Below are 23,619 nucleotides of genomic sequence, written 5' to 3'. Positions count from 1 at the left end.
TTTGAGTTCGCCAACTTCGATCTTATTCCAACAGGGTCATAGTCAAAGAGGAAGTTCTCTCCTCCCTTCAGAGAAAGGTACCTCCTTCTTTGATGGCCCATTCTTTCCACTGGGATCTCACTCGCAGAGATCTTTCATTTAGGTTTTTTTTTTCTTTTTTTCTTTTTCTTTTTTTTTTTTTTTTTTTTTTTGGCCAGAGTGTCTTGGCTTTCCATGCCTAACATACTCTCATGGGCTCTTCAGTCAGATCAGCATGCCTTAAGGGCTGATTCTGAGGCCAGAGTGCTATTTAGGACATCTGCCATTCTATGAGTCTACTGTGTATCCTGCTTCCCATGATGGATCGTTCTCTCCCTTTTTGATTCTATCAGCTAGTATTAGCAGACACTAGTCTTGTTTGTGTCATCCCTTTGACTCTTAGACCTATCAGTGTGATCAATTATGAACTGAAATTGATCACTTGGACTAGTGAGATGGCATTGGTACATGCCACCTTGATGGGATTGTATTGGGATCCCCTGGCATGATTCTAACTCCACCATTTGGGGCAAGTCAGCTTGAGCATGTCCCAAATTGTACATCTCCTCCCTCTCTTATTCCCACTGTTATATTTAACAGGGATCACTTTTCAGTTAAAATTTAAACACCTAAGAATAATTGTGTGTTACTCACAGAGTTCAACCAATAGTACTAGAACAAAACAAAGAGAAAATACTAAAATGGATAAAGTATTATATTGTACATCAAGAGTCAGGACAAGAGCTGATCAAGTCACTGTTTCTCATAGTGTCCATTTCACTTCAACAGGTTTCCCCTTTGGTGCTTATTTTAAAGGCAGAGTTACAGAGAGAGAAAGAGAAAGGGAGAGAGTCTTCCATCTACTGGTTTACTCTCCAAATGGCTGTAACAGCAAGGGCTTGGCAAAACTGAAACCAGAAGCCAGGAACTTATTTCACATCTCCCATATGGGTGACAGGGGCCTAAGTAATTGGCTATCTTCTGCTGTTTCCTGGGCACATTAACAGGGAACTGGATTGGATGCAGAGCATCCAGGACTTGAACTGGCTTCCACATGATACTGGTGTCACAGGCAGTGCCATAAGCTTGCCCCAGTTGTTTTTTATATTTCCAGGATTTCTTCAAAATAGTGAAATTATTGTACTTGAATTGTATTGTATTTCAATGTTTCTGCATCTACTCATAAAAACCAAACAGAAAGAAAAAATTATGGCATTGAATTTCAGTAATTGACCTCACCCATATTGGGAGTTTTATTTCTAAACTTATAACTAGATCCTTGAAACTTAATGATAGGTACTTGGAACTCAAGTTGATTATTTGAAGCCTATGTTATGAACTGAAGAACTTGTAAACAACCATGTAAAAACCATTATATTATCAAATACCACTGTGATTGTTCAGTCCTGCATGCTTTTATACCAAATACGTGTTTTTATTGGTAATAGCATTTAAAGAACATCTGTTGAAAAGTACAAATGGCATTACCTAGGAGACAATTAAGTTCTCAATGTCAAATCTTCAAAGGCTATTTGATTTAAAATATATATTTTTAAAGATTTATTAATTTACTCCTTTGAAATACAGAGTGACAAAGAGAGAAGGAGAGACAGGAATGGGAAGAGAGAGAGAATGAGAGACAGAGATAGAGACAGAGAGATCTTCCATCCACTGATTCACTCTGCAAATGGCCTCAACTGTCAGGGCTTGACTAGGCTGAAGCCAAGAGCCAGGAATTCCATCCAGGTATACCACATGGGTGGCAGGAGCCCAAACGTGGACCATCATCCACAGTCTTCCTAGTTGCATTACCAGGATACTGGGTTGGAAGTGGAGCAACTGGACTTCAAACTGGGACACTGATATAGGATGCCAGCTTGGCAACTGGCAGCTCAACCTACTGCACCAGAAAGCTGGCCCTAATATTAAACATTTTTTACTTAGTTTTAACAAATGTATATTAAATAAATGCAATGTGCTATATATTTTTCAAAGAATTATTTATTTATTTAGAAGTCAAAGTTAAAGAGAGGGAGAAAAAGAGAAAGACCTACAATCTGTGGATTCACTCCCCAAATGGTCTCAAGAGTTGGTGCTTGGCCAGGCTGAATCTGGGACGCTGGAATTCCACCTTGATCTTGCCCATGAGTGGCAGGAACCCAGGTAACTGCACCATGATCTGCTGCCTTCCAGGCATATTAGCAGGAAGCTGTATTGGAAGCAGTATAGCCAAGACTCAAACAAATATCCCCAAAAGGGATATAGGTATTGCCAGTGCCAACTTAACCTACTGCAGCACAGCATCCACCCATGCATATTAAATTTTGTTGCTCATATATTTTGTTCAAGCACTAAGATTTCAATCAAATAACTTGAGAAATTTATGAGTCACAATGCTTAGATATCTGTAAGAGTTAAATGTGATTTTTACTGTAAAGTTTTAATCAAGTTAACAGTATTCAACCTGAAAATGGTCAATATATTTAATTAAGGGTGAAGGATTTAATTTAACTAAACTATAGAAAATAGTTTTGTTGCAGATTGTTAGATGATATATATGACTACAATATTTCTCTTCATTGGAATAAATATTATAATTTTAAATATTGAAACACTATCTTATATATAAAACACTACTCCCCTACACATACCTACTATTCTATTCTCAATCACCATTAAGGGTGGAAAATTTACATTTAAGAGCACTCACCCATCTCACCCATTTAATTGTTTAGATTCATAATTTTAAAAAGGATATATACTGGTAGAATTGTGTCCCCAACTAATAATATCAAATATTAACCCCCCCACCTTGAAAGTTTACTCGTGTTCATTTGTAGTTATTCTTTCCCCTGACACCCAACCATCACTGCAGGCAAACAAAAAGTCTATTAGCTTGGTATGCTCTAGATTTTCATTCACTGACTCACAGCATATATATATACACTATATACTTTATACATATACATAATATGCTAAGATATATATATATATACAGATACAGATACATATTATATGCTATTTTGTGGCCACTACCTTGTATTACGTGTAATATATGTGTGATTCATCTGGGTTGTTGACTAAATCAATAATGTTTTTCATTTTATGTCCAAGTGGTATAGTATTTCCAAGGAAATACAATAAACTGTGTATCCATTGACTTGGAAATGGATATTTGACACATACCCATGTCTGTAAGCTATGTCAGGCTACTTGCATGCTACATTTTCAATGTCTTATACAATTTTTGCTTAATTAGTTCAGGCACGTATTTATAATAAAACAACTTGATACCCAAATAACCCAGTATTGTTTTCATCTTCTCCTATCATATGTATCATTAGTTTACCAAAAATAATAAAAAATTGTGTAAAATATGAATGATTATGAGATCAGTTTACAGCAAAAAAAAATTATGAAATGGCTAATAATAGATAGTTTCTGGAAGATATACTACATGGGTCAAATATTTTTATCAAATATTCACATAAACAACAAGGTGAGTTCTATGCTCTCCATTATAAGGAGTAGAAACGGAAAGTTACAGAAATTAAGAAATTTACCCAAAATCATATGGCTGATAATTATTTTTTCATCCAATATACTCAGAGTGCATGAAAATTTTCATTTCATAAATATAATCATAACATAATAACAAAACAAAAATATGAAACAAGTAACAAAAACTTGTTATAAGGTAAAACAATGTCTTCTATTTCATACTCTTATTGTCTCCTCATTTGCAAAGAAATAACTGGATCCCTTTACTTTTTTAATATTTCAATGGCTAAAATTACAAATACAAGTGGTTCTTGAGTTATCTAGCTATTCAAAATTTCTTCTATTAAAAAATGAGGGAGTGGGCATTGAGATGTAGGCTGAGGTGTCTGGATCTTATCATGCTTTACTTTAATACTGGCTCCTGCTCCCTACTCCCATTTCCTGCTAGTATCCATGATCGAAGCATTGGTAATGGCTCAAGAGATTTGGTTCTTCCAGCCTCAGTGTAAGACCTGGATTGAGTTCTCAGCTCCAGGCATCAGCACCGGCCTTGCAGGCAATGGGATAGTAAGTTAGGGGAGCATTTTCCCCACCCCACCCACCATGTTTCTCTGCCTGTCAAAGTAAACTACAATTTAAAAATAAAGCAGTGATTACATGCCTTCTATCCCATTTTTGCACTCTTATTTAATATTTTCTATTATTTATATTTTGTATGTTGATTACTTTTGTAATTTTAAAATACTACAAGGTTTATTTCCCAATATGTCAATTGGTTCTCTTGAATTCATGCTGTTTAAAATTAGAAAATTAAGTCCACTACAAATCTTCCCCCTCTGCTTCTCAGTTTATTTCAGTTTTTTCATATGCCCAGAGCTTAGTACTTTTATATTCTGTTCTGAGATTACAGTTAAGTTTTATCCTCATAACATACTTTGAGAATAAAAATTCATTGTAAATAAAAGTGTTTACTCTCTTATTATGAGGATGTTTAACATAGAAGCAAATGGTGTACTTGTGAAAAAGAAAATGCAGCCTTATACCACCAAATCTGTTTTTAAATCTTAAGTTTAGACTCAAATGAATTTGCTTTTTGTAAATTTGACCAATTGCATAATTTACACACTTAATCATCACATGCAGTGATAGCAACTTTTTGTAAAAATTTACTTGAATACAAAAGATATTAATAGATTGAAATTTGGACTTACTAAGTCTCGTGCATTGAGATTATATGCATCTGTGTATTATTTATAGCTAAGAAATGTTTATAAAAGAATATACATTACATGATATTTTATGTAACATTATAAAATATTAAAAATAAAGCCATTTTAAGGATTAAAATATTGTAATATCTCATATTAACAGAAATAGACATAAACTATATTATGAATTTTCTACTAAGATAACCATTGTCATTGTAAAGATGAGATTAAGATTATCCATCCTGGATTCTAAAGCAACACATTCTGTATATCCGAAGTTATTTTTATAGTTATCAAGATGGTACCTTATAAAATGGACATTCTCCCCTTAGAAATGATGCTTATATGTAGTTTACTTCCAACAAGATGTCAATGAGCTGCCATTCTACTTGCAAATAAAAGAAAATATAGAAATTCATTGTGTTATATAGACAAATAAACTGTAAGGTACTCATCAAGTTATTTTTTAGAAATTATTAGTTTTGGCCGGCGCCGTGGCTCACTAGGCTAATCCTCCGCCTTGCAGCACTGGCACACCGGGTTCTAGTCCCAGTCGGGGCGCCGGATTCTGTCCCGGTTGCCCCTCTTCCAGGCCAGCTCACTGCTGTGGCAAGGGAGTGCAGTGGCGGATGGCCCAAGTCCTTCGGCCCTGCACCCCATGGGAGACCAGGATAAGTACCTGGCTCCTGCCATCGGATCAGTGCGGTGCGCTGGCCGCAGCGCGCCGGCCGCAGCGGCACTTGGAGGGTGAACCAATGGCAAAGGAAGACCTTTCTCTCTGTCTCTCTCTCTCACTGTCCACTCTGCCTGTCAAAAAATAAATAAATAAATAAATCTTAGAAATTATTAGTTTTATTAGGCCGTTACAGATTTTATTTTAATAATTTAGAAAGCCAATTAAAATTTGTATTTTAAATTTATTTGCTTGATAACAATTTTTGTATTTTTTGTGTTTTTAAAATATTTATTTATGTGAAAGGCAGAGTTACAGAAAGAGAGAGGGAGAAATAGAGAAAGAGAGAGAGAGACAGATCTTCTATGTACTGGTTCACTCCCTCAATGACAACAACAGCCAAAGATGGGCCATTCTGAAGCAGGTGCCAGTGGCTTCTCCTGTGTGTCCCACATAGGTGCAGGGGCTCAAGTACTTAGGCCATCCCCTTTTGCTTTTCCAGGCACATTAGCAGGAACTGGATTGGAAAAGGAGCAGCCAGCACTTGAATCAACTCCCATCTAGGATGCCAGTGTCACAGTCCGTGGCTTTACCCGCTACACCACAATACTGAACTCAACAATTTTTATATTTTATGAATATTAATTAGATAAGGTATAATTAGATTGTGAAACATAGATGTATGTATTTACACACATATGTAATCTAATTTCTTTAAACTATCATAACTAATGAGTTTGTATCTATTTAATAAACAGCTTTTAAAATCTACCTGATTAACTTTTTATGAGAAGTCCAATTTGCAGTATTTAAAAAGTACAGACCAGTTGTTTACCTAGAGATAGAATATGTGATCTGCTTGGTTAACTCACAATCTTTGGTTTAATAACAGAGATATATTCTTCAGTGGTAAAGTCTGAGTGGGAATTTTTTTAATATAGTGTTGATTCACAGTTTTAATTGTGAGTAGAATTGAAGATGACAGTAATTACATTGATGTTTGCCTAACTATTTTGTCTTTCGAGACCTGTTTCTGTCTTTGTGGGATGATTAATGTAAGGAATGTGTGCAGCAGTGATGTTAAAGAATATTAAGCTAGGACTCTATTTTAGTAAGTGGTCAAATAAGTGATCCTTCCAGCTTTCATGAGATGTGAACTGGTTTTGAAAAGTAAACTGTTAACACACAATTGAAAGCACTTTGCGATATTTTCTCACTAAACTTTGATATCAATATTTCATGGCAAGTCACCTACCATCTTCTTCCAAAAAACTAAATTGGTTTTTCTCTAAAGCACTGAAAAGATTTCCATCAAATGAAGTATTTCACTAGATAATAGAATCCAGCTTGGATGGGAAAATGGCTATAATTTTTCCAAATACTTCTGAAAAACTAAAATGACTCAGTAAATTATAAATTCTATTTAACCATAGCCCGAATTTGTAGGAGTAAGCTAGAGGGTAAACAAGCAAAAGTATAGTTATTTTTCTAGAATAAATATCTGCAGCAAAGCATGTTTTATTATCTCCAGAATATACTAACAGGAATCACTGGCATTTTCTAAAAAATTTTGAAAGCTACATACACAATAAAATTGCATATTTGGTTTTAAAGTCCAGAAGAGAGAAGCAAGGTTTTCCTTAAAAGATATATTTATACCTATTTACACACCTGTCTGGGTGTGTATGCTGATTATTGAGAAGTAAATTTATATTCAGCTTAATGGTTAGTATTAATGGTAATTGCTGCCTACCTTTTTAATAAATTTAAGATATATACTTTTAGAGTAGATATCACTTGACTGTGGGATTTAATCACTCTTTTCTCTGAGTGGAATTTACCATTGCTTCTGCTTTGGTGAGGTGACAACCAAAGAAGATAGTTATGTTTTCTCAATATTTTAAATATTTTTGAAAAAAATAAATATCCAAACAGTGGATAACTGAATGATTTGAATTTTCCAGTCAAATTGCATTTCAGCTGCATCAGTGACATTTGAGAATAGAGTCTTGGGAATTCAGATCAGAACCTGCATGTTACTTGGCGATTCCTAAGCAAATGCAGATTTGAAACACACTGATTTAAAAGGTCTCCAGTTGGTATAAAAACTCACATCTAAAGAAAAGGAATGTCTTCATAGGTGAAGTTGGTCTCACTACGAACTCTATAGGACAACCATTACAACAACAGAAAGCCATTTCAAAGGAATAGGAAATGTTTAATTTTAGAAACAGTTTCCACTGAGAACGTTCTGTCAGTTTCCCATTCCTGGATAATACCATGAAATAAATGGAAGCCTTAAGTTTGTGTTATTGAAGGCAAAATTTCTAAATTTTTAACACTGGGGGTGAAAAACACAACTTGAATGCAGAGACATCTCATTTAGTCTTTTTATATGCAGACAAATAAGCAGTTTTATGGATACAAAGTCAATTAAGGATTCACTTATTCTCTAGGGCTTTTATATAGCCTGTCACTTTTCATTGATCTAAAAATTCATCAACGTCTACTGTGTTTTGCCAATGAACTATGCTATCCATCCCTGTCCTCTAGTCACACCATAAGCAAGCATCCATTCCTCTAGTCCATAAGAAACTGATGGGAAATCATCACAAGTTGGTACTTTGGTTAGTGGGTTGTCCTGGATATCCAAGGATCTCCTATTTTGTTGATTATGAACACAGCTGGACTTTGCTGTATTCTTAAAGAATATCTTCTTTATGTCCTCTTTAGGATTAGAACCTCATTTTAAGGCTACACAGTATGAAAGATTAATGGGAAGAGTGTAATGAGTGCCTTTTGGAGAAATGTAAATATACCATTATATAATTTAAATACTTATTTCTAGTGCAGATTTCTGTTAGTAAAATATTTTTTGTTTTTAATGTGTCACAAAGTTATTCACAATAAAATTAGCTAATGCAGACAAAACTATAGGTTGTTTGATGTTAATAACTGTTCTAGCCTAAAAGTTAGATCTACTTGTTTTCCTGCATTACTTTGAGACTTAGAAGTGATATGAATTAGTCACATCTCCAGTACATGGCACATTGATATCATTCATTAATTCAAGATCTCATTTTTGTTTTGTCCTTCATCTTTCACTCTGTTCTCCATTCTCATTTTTCATCCTTAAACTAGACATCTATTTTAACTTGCTTAATAAGTGTTCTTAAATATACACAAGCATTACACGGGATGTGCTTATGATACATGCTTTTAATGTTTTAAAGATACCAAAGTTTCTTTCTTTTCAATAATTTTCCATGTTTCTTTATATCTAGTTAATGCTTTCTCCTGCTGCATATTATCAATAAAATCCATCCATATTTTATATATCCATCTTTCCAGGATGTCAGCATTTAAATTACCTCCCATCTCATGCTCCCACAAACAACCCAAAAATGTTACTGGGTTTATGCAAGAATTTATCTGAAATATTCTTTTAGTAGAATTCCTGCATTCAGGGTGAATGCATACTTAATTCCACTATATACTCTTAGATAACTGAGATAAATGCTTTCCAGTATAACTGACCTACTTTGTAAGCAAACCAAAAGTGACCAACAGTTTTGTCTTTCCACTAAAATTTTTCCCATCTCTACATTGTCCATCATTTCTAAAAATTTCCCTTTCTATGTTTTATTATTCTTATCTTACTTTGTACTGTCTTACATATTGGTGAGGCTTCCCTTTCCCATGGTTTATATATAATTAACTGTTATAATTTCTTTCCTATCCCCTAATTATTTTTTATTGTTGGATTTTTTTAATGTAGTATAGAACTCTATATCAGTGGAGTCCAACAGAAAGTTTTGCAACAGGCTGGAAATTTTCTCTATGTGTGCTGTCCTATAACTGTCACCATAGACATGTGCCTGTTCAGCATTTGAAGTGTAGCCAGAGTGAACTAAGAACTTAATATTCAATTTAATATATTTTAATTAATTTAAAATTTATATTATTAATTTTGAAACCTATATTAGATTAAAATTTATATAGCCATATGTAACCAGTGGCTACTATATTTTACATGTTACTCTAAATATTGATGCCGTCTTGATTTTAGATATTCTTCCTAGTCTTCCCTTTGTCACTTTTAAATAATCATAAATTTTTTCATGTGATTTTCTCTTTAATCATTCACAAGAATATCATAGAACTAATGAAATATCCATCTCACTGCATTCTTGCCAAAATCAACTATTGCAGTGATTTTGTGGAAGGATTTTTTTCCCAACTTCAAAATTCTTTTATTTCATTTAATAATTTTATAACTGTACTAATAAAAGATAATTATCTCTAAAATTTACTTATATATTTATACTAATATATATTCATAGTTTCCTATTTCATCTAATGGTTTGTATCAAATATAATTGTCTGTGCTGGTGCTGTGGCACAGTGGGTTAACACCCTGGCCTGAAAGGCCGTCATCCCATGTGGGCGCCAGTTCTAGTCCCGGCTACTCCTCTTCTGATCCAGCTCTCTGCTGTGGCCTGGGAAGGCAGTAGAAGATAGCCCAAGTCCTTGGGCCCCTGCACCCGGGTGGGAGACCTGGAAGAAGCTCCTGGCTCCTGGCTTCAGTTCAGCGCAGCTCCAGGCGTTGCAGCCATTTGGGGAGTGAACCAGCGGATAGAAGACCTCTTTCTCTCTCTACCTTTCCTCTCTCTGTGTAACTATGACTTTCAAATAAATAAATAAATTTTTTTTAAAAAAACAAATATAATTGTCTATTTGATACTAAATATTTTCAATATTTGGCAAGTGAGAAACTCTTGTAGTGGGCTTCTGTTGATTTCTGATGTGTCCTATAATTCTTCAGACATTTTCGTACTTGCTTTCACAACATGATATTCCAGACATATCTTTTATTTTATATCTTTATACCTAGAATCAGCCATTTCCCTAAGATGCTCTGATGGTTGAAGTAGAAATAAACATCTTGGAGTTAAGTGTTGTGTTTTCCACCTGATGTCTTGCTTCTGAGCCTTCTTTGTGGACAGAGCTAAAAAATGTGTGTATCCCATACATTCCTTTCTCTGGAGCTTTTTCTCTCCCTCTCTCTCCTTCTCCCATACATTCTATTTCCATTGAAAAGAATTCTGATATATTCAGTTCAAGTCAAATCTCCAAAAAAAGATTCCATTAAGTGCTCTTCATTGTTTAGATGGTTTTTAAATGTAAGTTTCCCTATTTCTTTTGAAAATGATCTGTAGGATTTAAGAGGTCTAAAATGAAGGGGATCTGTATCCAAAGATTTGTGATCCTCTTTGTAATGAACTTAGTTTGTTATTAAAATTTAAAGGAAAGTTTTAAACCCCTGCCCTGTTCTGTGGTAAGGGAATTTTCCTAGTAATACCCTGGAGCTGATGACAAGTCCAAGATTAACTCTTGATTTATACTCTTATCCAGATGGCAAAGGTTTTTCTTGTTTGGTTTGTTTTGTTTTTGTTTTTAATTGAATCTGTGTGGATGGAGGATCTCTTAGGAGAGTTGTGATTTCTTTTTGCACACCTTGCTAAGTGACCAGACACTAAGTTCAGGTATCTGAAATACTGAAAATGCTTTCAGAACAAAAAAATCATTTTTAAAGCAATTTTATTTAAGTTATATAAGTTTCGTGTATTTATTTCATATATACAGATTTTGGAACATAGTGATACTCCCCCCAACCTCCTCCTCCTGCCCACGCTCCAATCCTTTCTCCTCCTCCCTTTCACATTCCCTCTCTTAATTTTTACAAAGATCTGTTTTTAGTTTACTTAATGATCATATAGTTAATCCTACACTAAGTAAAAGAGTTTAACAAATAATATGAAGAGAAAGCAAAAACCGCAAAAAAAAAAAAAAAAAAAAAAAAAAGCACTGTTTCTCAGTGGAAGAGATAAGGGCTGTAAATAATCATCTAATCTCAAAATGTCTATTTCACTCCAATACATTGCATTTCAGGTACTCTGTTAGTTACCCAGGATTAGGGAAAAAATGATATCTGTCTTGTGAGGAAATTCAAATGGCCAACAGATACTTGAAAAATCCTCAGGATCACTAGCTAACCATCAGAGAAATTCAAATCAAAATTACCATAGTGAGGTTTACCTTCACTCCAGTTAGAATGGCTCTCATATAGAAATTAACAAATATCAAATGCTTGAGGATGTAGGGAAAAAGGTACCTCTGTCCACTGTTGATGGGAATGTGAATTGGTGCAGCTACTGTGAAAGACAGTATGTAGATACCTCAGAAATCTGATTATAGACCTACCATATAACCCAGCCATCCCACTCCTGTGAATTTAGCCAAACAGAAGAAATCAGCATCTGAAAGAATGATCTGTACCCCAATGTTCATTGCAAGCACAATTAAGGATAGCTAAGATATGGAATCAACTCAGATGGTTATCAAATGTTGACTGGATTAAAAAATTATGGTATATATACACTATGGATTACTGCTCAGCTGTAAAAAAAAAATGAAATCCTGACTTTTGCAACAAGATAGATGCAACTGGAAACCATTATACTTAGTGAAATAAGCAAAAGAGCATTTTTACTTTTATTTTTCTTTGGGTTTCACTATAATTTACGTTTTGAATATTTCTTAATGTGTCACAAAATTATTCACAATAAAATTAGCTAATGCAGACAAAACTATAGGTTGTTTGATGTTAATAACTGTTCTAGCCTAAAAGTTAGATCTGCTTGTTTTCCTGCTTTACTTTGAGACTTAGAAGTGATATGAATTAGTCACATCTCCAGTTCATGGCACTTTGATACATTCATTAATGCAAGATTTCATTCTTGTTTTGTCCTTCATCTTTCACTCTGTTCTCCATTCTCATTTTTATTTCTTATACCCTCTGCAATATTTTGAAGAGGAGGTTTTGCTACATTAACCTGCATTTCTATCCATTTCCAATGGTAACATTGGCCCCAGTAATTCAATATTATTACTCATAGAAATAGTGATTGTAATCTTAATTCCTTAATTCCTCTATTTACTATTTTTTATAAGAGATTTCATTGATGTAAAGGCTGAACATATAAACTACCTTTTAACTGAACAGGATTCACACATAATCCAAGGAAACAGTTAGCTGCTGCCAAAATCTGAATGCACTGAAAGATTTCATGTTGAAACCTAAACACTGATCTGATTGTGTTAGGAGGTGGCCCTTTGAGAGGCAATTAAGTTCTGAGGAATGGCATAATCTTCATGAATGAGTAGTGTCCCTTATAAAGGAGGCTCAAGAGAGCTGCCTTGTCCTCCTACTCTGTGAGAACAAAACAGAAAAGAACCATTTATGAACAGAAACTGGGTCCCCACTAGATACCAAACTGCTGAACTTTGACTTTAGCACATCTAGAACTCTTAGCAACAAATTTATTGTGTTTAAGAGTGACCTGGTTTGTTGTAGCTCATTACAGCTGCCCGAATGAAATAAGACAGCTGTGTTTTAATTTTCATTTTATACAGTAAAATTTCTATCAGCAGAACCAAATGGATACATTAAAGTTATATTGTCATTTTAACAGCCTCCTTGAGACAGATTTCATATACAATATAATTCATGCATTTACAGGTTACAATTGAATGCTTTTTAGTATATTCACAGAATTGTACAAGCATCCCCATGTTCTAATTTTAGGACATTCCACTAACCTCCAGAAAGGAATCATGTTTGTAGTCATTTCCTCCCACCACCTCTATAGCCACATACAGCCACAACCAAATTTCTATTAAATCTGTCTACTTTTTTCCAGATAAATTATGTAGTGTATTTTTGCAATTGAATTATTTCACTTATAATATTTTTAAGGTTTGTTCATACTGTATTATGTATAAGTCCTTCATATTTATGTCAGAATAATACTTTTTTGTGGGCCTGTATCTCACTTTAATAAAATAAATCCCTTTGGTGACATTACATTTCCTGTTTTTTGTTTTGTTTTGTTTTTGTTTTGTTTTGTTTTGTTTTGTTTTGTTTTGTAAGAGAGCTAGAAAGAGATGAACAGATAGAGCCACAGAGCTCCCCTCTGGTGGTTAACTACTCAAATGCCCAAGAGCTGGGAACTCAATTCAGGTTGTTCACATGGGTGGCAAGTGCCCAAAACTTCCTGTTTTTTGTTTTGTTTTGTTTTTGTTTTGTTTTGTTTTGTTTTGTTTTGTTTTGTAAGAGAGCTAGAAAGAGATGAACAGATAGAGCCACAGAGCTCCCCTCTGGTGGTTAACTACTCAAATGCCCAAGAGCTGGGAACTCAATTCAGGTTGTTCACATGGGTGGCAAGTGCCCAAAACTTGAGCCACAACCTGCTGCCTTCAAAGGATGTACATTAGTAGGAAACCTGAATTGATAGAAATGCCAGGGGTCAAACTCAGGCACTCTTCTATGGAATGTAGATGTCCCAAGAGTCATCTTAACCACTACACCAAATGCATACTCTCTAATTTTGTTCATCCTTTCATCAAATGTTAAATGTTTGTTTTTAGTTTTAGCTATTATATATAGTGCTACTATGAATATCTGTATATGAATTTTATATGAACATATGTTTTCATTTCTTTTGGATGAAACTGGTGTATTCTACGTAAGCCTAATAATTTAAGGAATACACCATTGTTTTACAAAGTGGCTGCACCTTTTTACATTCCTATCGGCAATACACATGCTCTCATTTCCCCACATCCTTTTTAATAAGTGCTATAATCTGTTTCTTGCTGAGTTTTGACATGTTTTTCATTTTTGATTGCTTCTAAATATAACCAGCAGACTAGATAGTAAGTAGTATATCACTTGGTTTTGATTTTCAGTATCTGAATGGATATTTGAAACATATTTCCATCTGTTTATGGCCATTTGAGTATCTTCTTTGAGAAATGCCTTTGTAGAACTTTTGCACATTTATTTTTTATGTTTATTTTTAATTTATTTTGAGGTACTTGAAGGGCAGGGTAACAGAGGGAGAGAAAAAGTGGGAGATAGAGAAAGGGGAGAAAGAGAATGAGAGAGAGGAAAAGAGAAGGATAGAGAGAAGGAGGGAGAGAGAGCAGTCTTCCATCTTCTGCTTCACTCCCTAAATTCCTCAACAACTAAGGCTGAGCTAGGCTGAAGCCAGGAACCCAGAACTCACCTGAGTCTCTCACAGGAGTGGTAGGGGCCCAAGAGCTTGGACAATCATCTGCTTCCTCACAGGATGCATCAGCAGGAAGCTAGATCAGAAGTGGAAACTATGGGAGTCAAGCCAGCTCTGGAATAAGAGATGTAGGAATTGCAAGTGGCAGCTTAACCTATTATGCCATGCTACCCATCCATACATATTTTATTTAAATTATTTTCCTTTTTCTTATCAAATCATAAAATTATTTATATATATTATCGATGAAAATCCCTATCTATTGAGTTTGCAAGTATTTTCTCTCATAGTTTTCTGGTGTCTTTTCACTTTAATTATTGTATCACTTGTACAATAAATGTGCTGATTTAAAAAAATTTGTATAATTTTCATCTAATTTGTTCTCTTGTCATTTGTGCTTTTGATGTCTTAACTAAGAAGACTTAGTTAACCAAGGTCACAGGGATTTACTCTCAAATTAAGTTAAGACTTAGTTAACCAAGGTCACAGGGATTTACTCTCAAATTTTCTTCTAGTGTTTTATATTTTCACTCTAAAATCATTGTCTCTGATACATTTTACAGAGTTTATTTGGAAAGCAGAGAGACACTGAGATATAGATAGTGACAGACAGGTAGATACAGAGAGAGAGTGATACTCCATCTGTGATTCACTCCCCAAGTGCCATGCAAGAGCCAGAGTTGGGCCAGGCCAAGAACCATGAATTCCATCCAAATCTCCCAAGTGCATAGGGACCCAACTACTTTTGCTGCTTAGAATGTGTTTTAGGGGCCAGCACTGTGGCATAGTGGTAAAGCCGCCGCCTGCAGTCCCAGTATCCCATTTGGGTGCCGATTCGAATCCTGCTTGCTCCACATCCAACCCAGGTCTCTGCTATGGCCTGGGAAAGCAGTAGAAGATGGTCCAAATCCTTGGATCCATGCAACCGTGTGGGAGACCCAGAGGATGTTCCTGGCTCCTGGCTTTGGATTGGCACAGCTCCAGCCATGGCAGCTGTTTGAGGAGTAAACCAGCGGATGGAAGACCTCTCTGTCTTTCTCTCTACCTCTGCAACTCTGTAACTATACCTTTCAAATTAAAAAAAAAATGTGCTTTAGCAGGAAACTTTATTGGAAGTGGAGGTGAGATAGGCGCTCTGATATGGCATGTATGTGTCCCAAGCAATGGCTTAATCTGCAACACTACAATGCCTTCCCCTTTTGTCCATTTTTAAATATTATTATTCATTTGAAAGACAGATAGACAGAGTCAAAGTGAGAGCTCTCACTCACCGATTTATTCCTAAAATGTCAAAAACAGCTGGGGCTAAACCAGGCCACAGCTGGCCGCCAGGACCTCAGTGTGAATCTTCCACATGGGAGTTAGGGACTCAAGTACTTGAGCCATAACATGCTGCTTCCCAGGGGGCACATCAGCAGGAAACTGGCATTGAGAGCAGAGTCAAGGCTTGAACACAGGCACTCCTAATATGAGATCAGAAGCTCCCAAGCAGAGTCCTAATAGCTTTGCTAAACTTTCCTGCCCCTGTATGTGTTGTTGTTTTTTTTTTTTTTTTCCTTTGAAAGACAAAGTGACAGAAAGGGAGACACACACACACACACACACACACACACAGAAACAGAGAGAGAGAGAGAGGGAGAGAGAGAGAGATAGGCATCTCCCAACCATTGGTTCACTCCACAACTGGCCTGGGATTCCATCTGTGTTCTGACAAGGGTGACAGGGGACCAAGCGCTTGGACCATAATCCGTTGTGTTTGCAGGTACATTGTCAGGGAGCAGGACTGGAGACAGAGTAGCTGGGACTTGAACTGGTGCTCTGATATGGATGTTGGCATCACAGATGGAGACTTAACCTGCTGGGCCACAGCCTCTTCTGTGTGTTTTATGAGGAAAGGGGCCTACTTCATGGTGTTTATATGTGGACATCTGTTACTTTCATTTCTTGAAAAGATTATTCTCTATTGTATTGTCTCACCTCCCTTATGTAAGAAATTGACTTACTATAAATACAAGGTTTTGTTTCATTGCTATTATGTGAACGTGCATGTCTATTATGACAGTGACATTATATCTTGATCCCTGCAGCTTTTTTCCCCTGGCAAATTTCAAATGGAGAACTGCAATTTTCCAATTTACTTTTATTTTTAAGATTTTTGGCTCTTTTGTTTCCTCTCCTCTCCATGTGGATTGGCTCATCAAGCTTTGTGAAATAGAATTATTGCTATTTTAACAATATTAAGTATTTCAATCCAGAAACATGCCATGTATTCCTACCTATTTGAATCTTTTTTTTTTCATCACTTTTGGTAATTTTTGTTACTTATTTTGTGAAATTTATTCCTAAATATCGTATTATTTTTTGATGCTCTCATAGATGGAATTGCTTTCCAAATTTCATTCTGGAGTTATCCCATGTACTGTTCAGAAATGAAATTGATTTTTGTATATTAATCTTGTATTCTACAAACTTCCTTGATTGTTTATTAGCTTTATTTTTTAGTAGATTTCTTGGTATTTTCTATATATGAGATCAAGGTATCTGAAAATAGAGATATTTTACTTTTTACTAAAAAAAGTAGTTTTTGAAGATGAAGTTCATGGCTGAAGTGTTACAGACTTTCTGTCTTTTGAACTTTAACAGATTTTCTTACAAAAATCTTTCTCCATCCATGTATGACCATTGGGAAATTTTCAGAGACTTCAATAGTTATGTTTTTTGTAAACTTTTTACCATTTAGGTTGTTTCACTTGGGGGAGAATCTTCAGACCACTCATATCATTATTCATGAAGTGCTTCTCACATATAAATTTTGAAGTCTTTAAATTGATACATAAATTAACCTACATAAAATTATACATATTTATGCAGAATCATATAATATTTTCATAAATGTTCATCAAAAATACCCCATATAATTTTGATTGAAATTTTACTCAATGTCTACATCAAATTGGATACAATTGACATATTTATTATGTTGATAATAATGTTCATCTGTCAACAAACTATAATTTTTTTTCATTTGTTCAAATCCTTTCTAGCATATCCTAATAAAATGTATATTTTTCTTGAGATAAACAATTTGTTAGAATGATTCTGAAATATTATATTGTTTTATTTAGCGTAACAAATGGCCTCACTTGCTTTGCACCTGTTGCAAATAATATGCATTTTTGAAATTTAATTGGTGTCTCTTTTAAGTAGAACTCTTATGAATTCAAATAGTTTACCTATTTTTTTATTCTGGTTTTTAATGTTGAAGCTTATCTCAATGAAAATACCATCTATAAAATCCTTTAAGCAGTTCATTTATGCATAGTATATAATTTTTTGGCTAATTGTCAATTTTCTCAGATTCCTCAATTATTGATACAATTGCATTTCAGAGTACAGAGGAATATGTTCTTAAATAATCTGTGAGATACAATTGAAGGAGTCATTAGATTCTTGTTTTTTCCTCTTCTTGAAATGCTAAGACAATGCAGTTATTGCACAGCCAACATCATAGTCTAGTAAGATCATTTAGCTAGATTATATTCTGATGGACTTCACTGGCTGACTCAAACTGACCCCAGTACTCAACAATACTTGTTCAGTGTTGAGGCCCTCTGGGTCTCTGAAATGTCGCCATCTGGTCACACTGATACTGGCTGCCCATTTGACAACATCTGTCGCTTTCTCCTCAACCTTATTTCTGCAGCTCTAAAATAGCCTACTCATACTGAATATATCTGCTGTCTTCACAGTGCTTTCCAAATCAGCGTCTTTCTAGTAAATAACAGTAAAACAACAAGAGGAAATCTAAAAGTAGAAACCCTAAAAATCACTGCTTACTAATTTCGTACTATTTGTTTACCTCACCTTTATTAAGGATCTAATGCATGCATTGAAGTGCTCTGGCCCTAGAAATACATTAGAATTTTTTTAAAAAAAAACTAGCATTTGTGAAATAAATGTATTCTGAGTTAATTGGCATGAATCAACCTTTAATCTGTTTTTTTAAAAGATTTTATTTATTTAATTTAGAGGTGGAGTTACAGACAGTGAGAGGGAGAGGAGACAGAGGAAAAGGTCTTCCATCTGCTGGTTCACTACCCAAATGGCCACAGTGGTCAGAGTTGCACCAGTCTGAATCCAGGAATCAGAAGGTTCTTCCAGGTCTCACATGTGGGTGCCTGGGCTCAAGCACTTGGGTCATCTTCTACTGCTTTCCCAGGCAATAGCAGAGAGCTGAACAGGAAGAAGAGCAGGTGGGACTAGAACCGGCGCCCACATGGGATGCTGGCAACACAGGCAGAAAATTAACCTACTGTACCACAGTGCCAGCCCCTTAATCTGTTATTTCAACAGTCTGCTCAGAAATTTCTAATCAGGACTTGTGGACTATTTTTCACACTTACCTTCTTCAGTGTGGATCTGTGTGTCTCAACTGTGAAGCCCTGACCAATAACTTAGACCCCTGAAGTTATACATTTTAACTTAGTACCAAAAATCAACTGAATACCTACCAAATATCAGACATAGAACTAGTTGGTAGCAATGCACACTTGAAAAACACACTGTTCCTTTCTCAACAAGCAGGATAGAAGAAGATAAGCAGGTGCTATGCTGTTAAAAACTGCCAGAACACAAATAAAAGATAAATAATTCACCTGCTTCAGAAAAGCATACAGGAATCAGGGAGAGATGAAAGAGAGTGACATTAAATAGCACTCTAAGGGAATAACAGTCTCCAGTCCTGGTGGATGGCATTTGGTGGAAGGAATATCATCAATGACGACAGAGTTGAAGGATCACAGAGTGTTCTGGGAACATGTGGTTTGATGCTAGTGAGTCTGAGGAAGTAGTAAAACATAAAATTTTGAAAGTGGTGTTGCCTTGAAGGTGGATGTGTGTCATGATCATAGGCAGGATTGTTGTTCTCTAGACAATGGGAAGCCAACATGAATTTTAAAGTGGAAAAGGAAATTGAATGGACTCCTGTGGGAAGATTCTAATCTGAACTCAGCCACTCATTACCTCTGAAACTTAAAAAAGCTATTTGTTCTCTCTGGGCCTCCTTTCCCTAATCTGTAATTGAGGATTAATAATATTTATCCTATTGAGTTGTTGTAAGCATTAAAAATCAGAAACACTTAGCATGGTGCTCAGCATGTAGTTGCTCTTTAAAATTAAGTTGTGTAATCACAGTAGAATGTCTCCTGGGGAAAGAGAACAAGAATGGATAAAGATTGACTGTGACAGCATCTGGTTTCTATTGGAGCTTCCTAAATAAAGGGCAACCAGACCTGAAATCCGTCCATGCTGACAAACCTGGGGAGGTCATGTGCGTTCATAAAGGTGCAAACACTGGGAGTAATACATGAGCCAGATTGCAGAATCAGTCTTGATGGGAAAAGTCATAAATGGAATTGAATAATGGCTGAGTTGTGTGATAGATAAATAACAGATTAATTCTATGGACATTTTAGAACAGATCCCTCCAAGTAAGATTTGACAGACTCATTCTCTATAAGTTATTTGAACATAACTATTTCATAGAATTATTAAAAAGAGTATGAATACTAATTACAGAAGTGAACAGATTTGTTTAACCAATAGGTTTTATGATATAGCTAAGATCTTACTTACATCTCTTGGCATGAGCAATTTTAACATTTTTCAATAAGCCTATCTGTTGCTGTTCTCTCTCAGTGATAGAAATATAAATGATGTAAACATCTACAAACAGTGCACCATACAGTTCATGATTATAGCTTTACCTTTCTCTCCAGCCTTGTCTCTTATACGTATGTCCTAGTACTTTCTGCCCTAATAACAACAAATTGCATCTGTTGCTTGACCTCATCAGTTGTTTCAGTGCTTGATTTGGTATGTGGTGTGGATTCTTACTGGAAACCAGTTCAAACATTGCTTTTCTTCCACAATTACTGTCACTTATTCACTGCTCAGAACACATGTTACCTTCCTCAGAAGTGCTCTTTGACCCCCACCTATGTGGTACAATCAATCCTATGGAATCTTTACCATAGATAGCACTTTTTTTTTTAACTAGGTTGACAACATTCTACTTATGTGACTATCTTACTAGCACTTAAGTTCCTTTATTCCAGGAACCCTCTTTATTCCGATTTGTAAAATCAAAATGTTGACTAGTGCTTGATAAGTACTATGTTAAGCACAGAAAATGTGGACACCTCTCTTCTGGATAAGTTAGCTCTCAAGCTATTCTCAATCTATTCTCAAGCCTTAGTTTGATTTATGTATATATGTGTGTATGTATGTATGTATGTATGTTGCATGACAGAAGTTTTTAAAGGAAAGCATTTAACTCATATTCCAACTGAATAAATTATTCAGTATAGCTTTCAGATTTTCCTGATTTTTTTTAAATCTGTGTATCTGTTTATGATATAATGACGTTTATGGCAGGAAATGACTTGTGGCATATATTGGTGCAATAAATGATGTAATCCTCATAGTTACTTGTTGAGAAGCTAATAGTATGTTTCAATAGATATAATAATCAAAAAGTTGAAATTTGAAACTCAAAAATAATTAAGTAGAGGGGCCAGAATTGTGGCATAGCAGGTTAAGCTCTGCCTTTGATGCTGGTATTCTATATTTGTGCCATTTCATGTCAGGCTGTACTACTTCTAATCCAGCTCCGTGCTAATGTGCCAGGGAAGGCAGTGGAAGATTGCTGAAGTACTTGGGCCCCTAACTTCCATGTGGGAGACCCATATGAAGTTTCTGGCCTCCTGGCTTTAGCCTGGCCCAGCCCTGGCTGTTGGGGTCTTTGAGGAGTGAACCATAGATTTCTTTCTATGTCTATACCTTTTTCTGTGTAAGACTGCCTTTTAAATAAATAAATAAATATTTTAAAAATATTAAGTTCTGTACATTAATTATAAATAATTAATTTTATTTAAAATTATTTCTCCATTGTGAAAAAACTCTTTGAAGTTCTTTGAGGCTTCCACATTAGCTTTGACTGTGACAATAGAGATTAGTCTGAGTGTGATAGCTGGGGCCCTTAGGAGCCTTCATTGAGAGAGCAGAATAAAGTGGACACACAGCTCAGTGGAGTGGAACCCTGGCACCACTTAAACTTTAGACAAAAATTAAAGACAGAGCAATATTTTTGTTATTATTCTTATAGTGAATACTAGAGTATGGTGGGTTGGATGATCATTGACTCTGTTGACTTTTGTTATTATAACCGTTATCATAAGCCTCAATCACTACAGCAGGCACTGGAGCCAGAATGCTTATATTACAATCCAGATTCTGCTATGAAGGAAATGTTTGACCTTGGGCAGGTTGGCTAAACTCTGTCTCAATGCTCTCATCTATCAAATGGCAAGTAATAGCAGGATAAGTGTCAACAAGCTCTTGAGAGAATTATATGACATAACATATGTGAATTGTTGAGAAGGCCTATAAGTGCTACATAAATATTTCCTATTAATAGCATTAATTTCATTTTCTCTAATTTGATAACTGATTTTCCTTATTCCAGAAAGTCACATCAAAGTAAAGACTATCCCAGCATAAGTAAGACATTAAATGTTCATATTCCCATTAAACACAACTGTAACTTTTTGGAATTTTGTTTTTTTGTTTGTATGCCTTACTTAAAATGGTTTGTGTTTTGAATATGAAGCTTATAGACATCTTTTTCAAAGTAGCAACATAGCAGAAACAGAATGAAACATTTTTATTAGAAAACTGAAACATCCTTATTATAAAAAATCAGTATTCACTATGAAATGAACTGTTCTTTAATGCAAGCATATTATATTGCTCTGAAATTGAATATATTGAAAATATTGTGTGGTTTATTTTTCTTTTTCCTATGTTAAGAAACTGGAATATAATACTTTTTCAGTGATTGAATCCATTGAGGCTAAATGTTATATGTTGATTACATCGTTGTCACCTTCCCCATTGTTTTGAATATTGTTATGTGAGAGTACTTTAGAAAATGCATAGAAAAAATGGAATTAGAATATAAGTTTATTTTGGTGCAAAACATTTTTGAAATTTGCTCACAGATTCCTCATAATGTGTGTTTACCATGAAATTTTCCAGGACCCCTAATATGCATAGATTTCAAAATGTTTTTGCTTCACAGCAAGCTTATCTTTTAATTCCATTTCCCATGAACTTTTTGAAGTAATCACATATAGGCTGCTTGAATACTTTTAGTAGTATTTTAAAAAGCAAGGAAAAACGTAAAACTAACCTGAACTGTCATGATCCTAAAGTACCAATGTTGCACTATAAGCAGAGTGAGGGCATCCATATATATATGTATATAATTTAACCAAATGAAGTCATACTATATCCACACATGCCAATAAGTAAATGTGCATCACTATGCTAGTAGCTGCAAAGTATTTTATTACATGAAGATATAATGGCATGACTTTAATGTGCATTTTTAGTGGCTGATATGCAGTTAAACATTGTGGAATGCCTGAGTTAAGTGTTCTCAGATTTTTAAATATTGCCATTAGATTAGATTTAGTTCCTAATATAAAATATTAATTTACAGTTGAAGAATAATGTTTATCAATAGAACAAGTCATTGCTAACTTATGACTGTTTCATAGATCACAGACACTAAAAATAGACTGACATACCTTTCTTTTTTAAAAAAGATTTATTTTTATTTATTTGAAAAGAGTTATAAAGAGAGGTAGAGACATAGAGAGGGAGGGGTCTTCCATCTTCTGGTTTATTCCCTAAATGGCCGCAATGGCCAGAGCTGAGCTGATCCAGGAGCCAGGAGCTTCTACCAGGTCTCTCTTATAGGTACAGGGGCCCAAGGTTTTGGACCATCTTCATTTCATTTCGCAGGCACATTAGCAGGGAGCTGGATTGGAAGTGGAGCAGCTGAGACTTGAACCAGTGCCCATATGTAATGCTGGTGCTGCAGGTTGAGTCATTAACCTGCTGCATCACAGTGCCAGCCCATGACTTACTTTTCAAAAAGATCCAGCATAGAATAATTTTGGCAGCACTGAAGGGAAAAAAAGTGATTAGAATTTAAAATACATTTTAAAAAATGTAGTAG

General features: G+C 35.1%; 1 protein-coding gene and 1 pseudogene across 1 annotated transcript in view; both read left to right on the top strand.

The window, feature by feature from the left end:
* The window catches only part of LOC127491729 (MOB-like protein phocein pseudogene), a 113,836-nt pseudogene extending 94,836 nt beyond the window's left edge, over positions 1 to 19,000 (top strand).
* Positions 1 to 23,619, top strand: part of ZNF804A (zinc finger protein 804A) — a 347,298-nt gene that overhangs the window by 246,690 nt on the left and 76,989 nt on the right. The window lies entirely within an intron of this gene.

The sequence above is a fragment of the Oryctolagus cuniculus genome, chromosome 3 (genome assembly GCF_964237555.1).
Source record: "Oryctolagus cuniculus chromosome 3, mOryCun1.1, whole genome shotgun sequence".
NCBI classification, from domain to species: Eukaryota; Metazoa; Chordata; class Mammalia; order Lagomorpha; family Leporidae; genus Oryctolagus; species Oryctolagus cuniculus.
The sequence above is the reverse complement of the archived record's forward strand: the minus strand, read 5'-3'. Positions and strand labels throughout refer to the sequence as shown.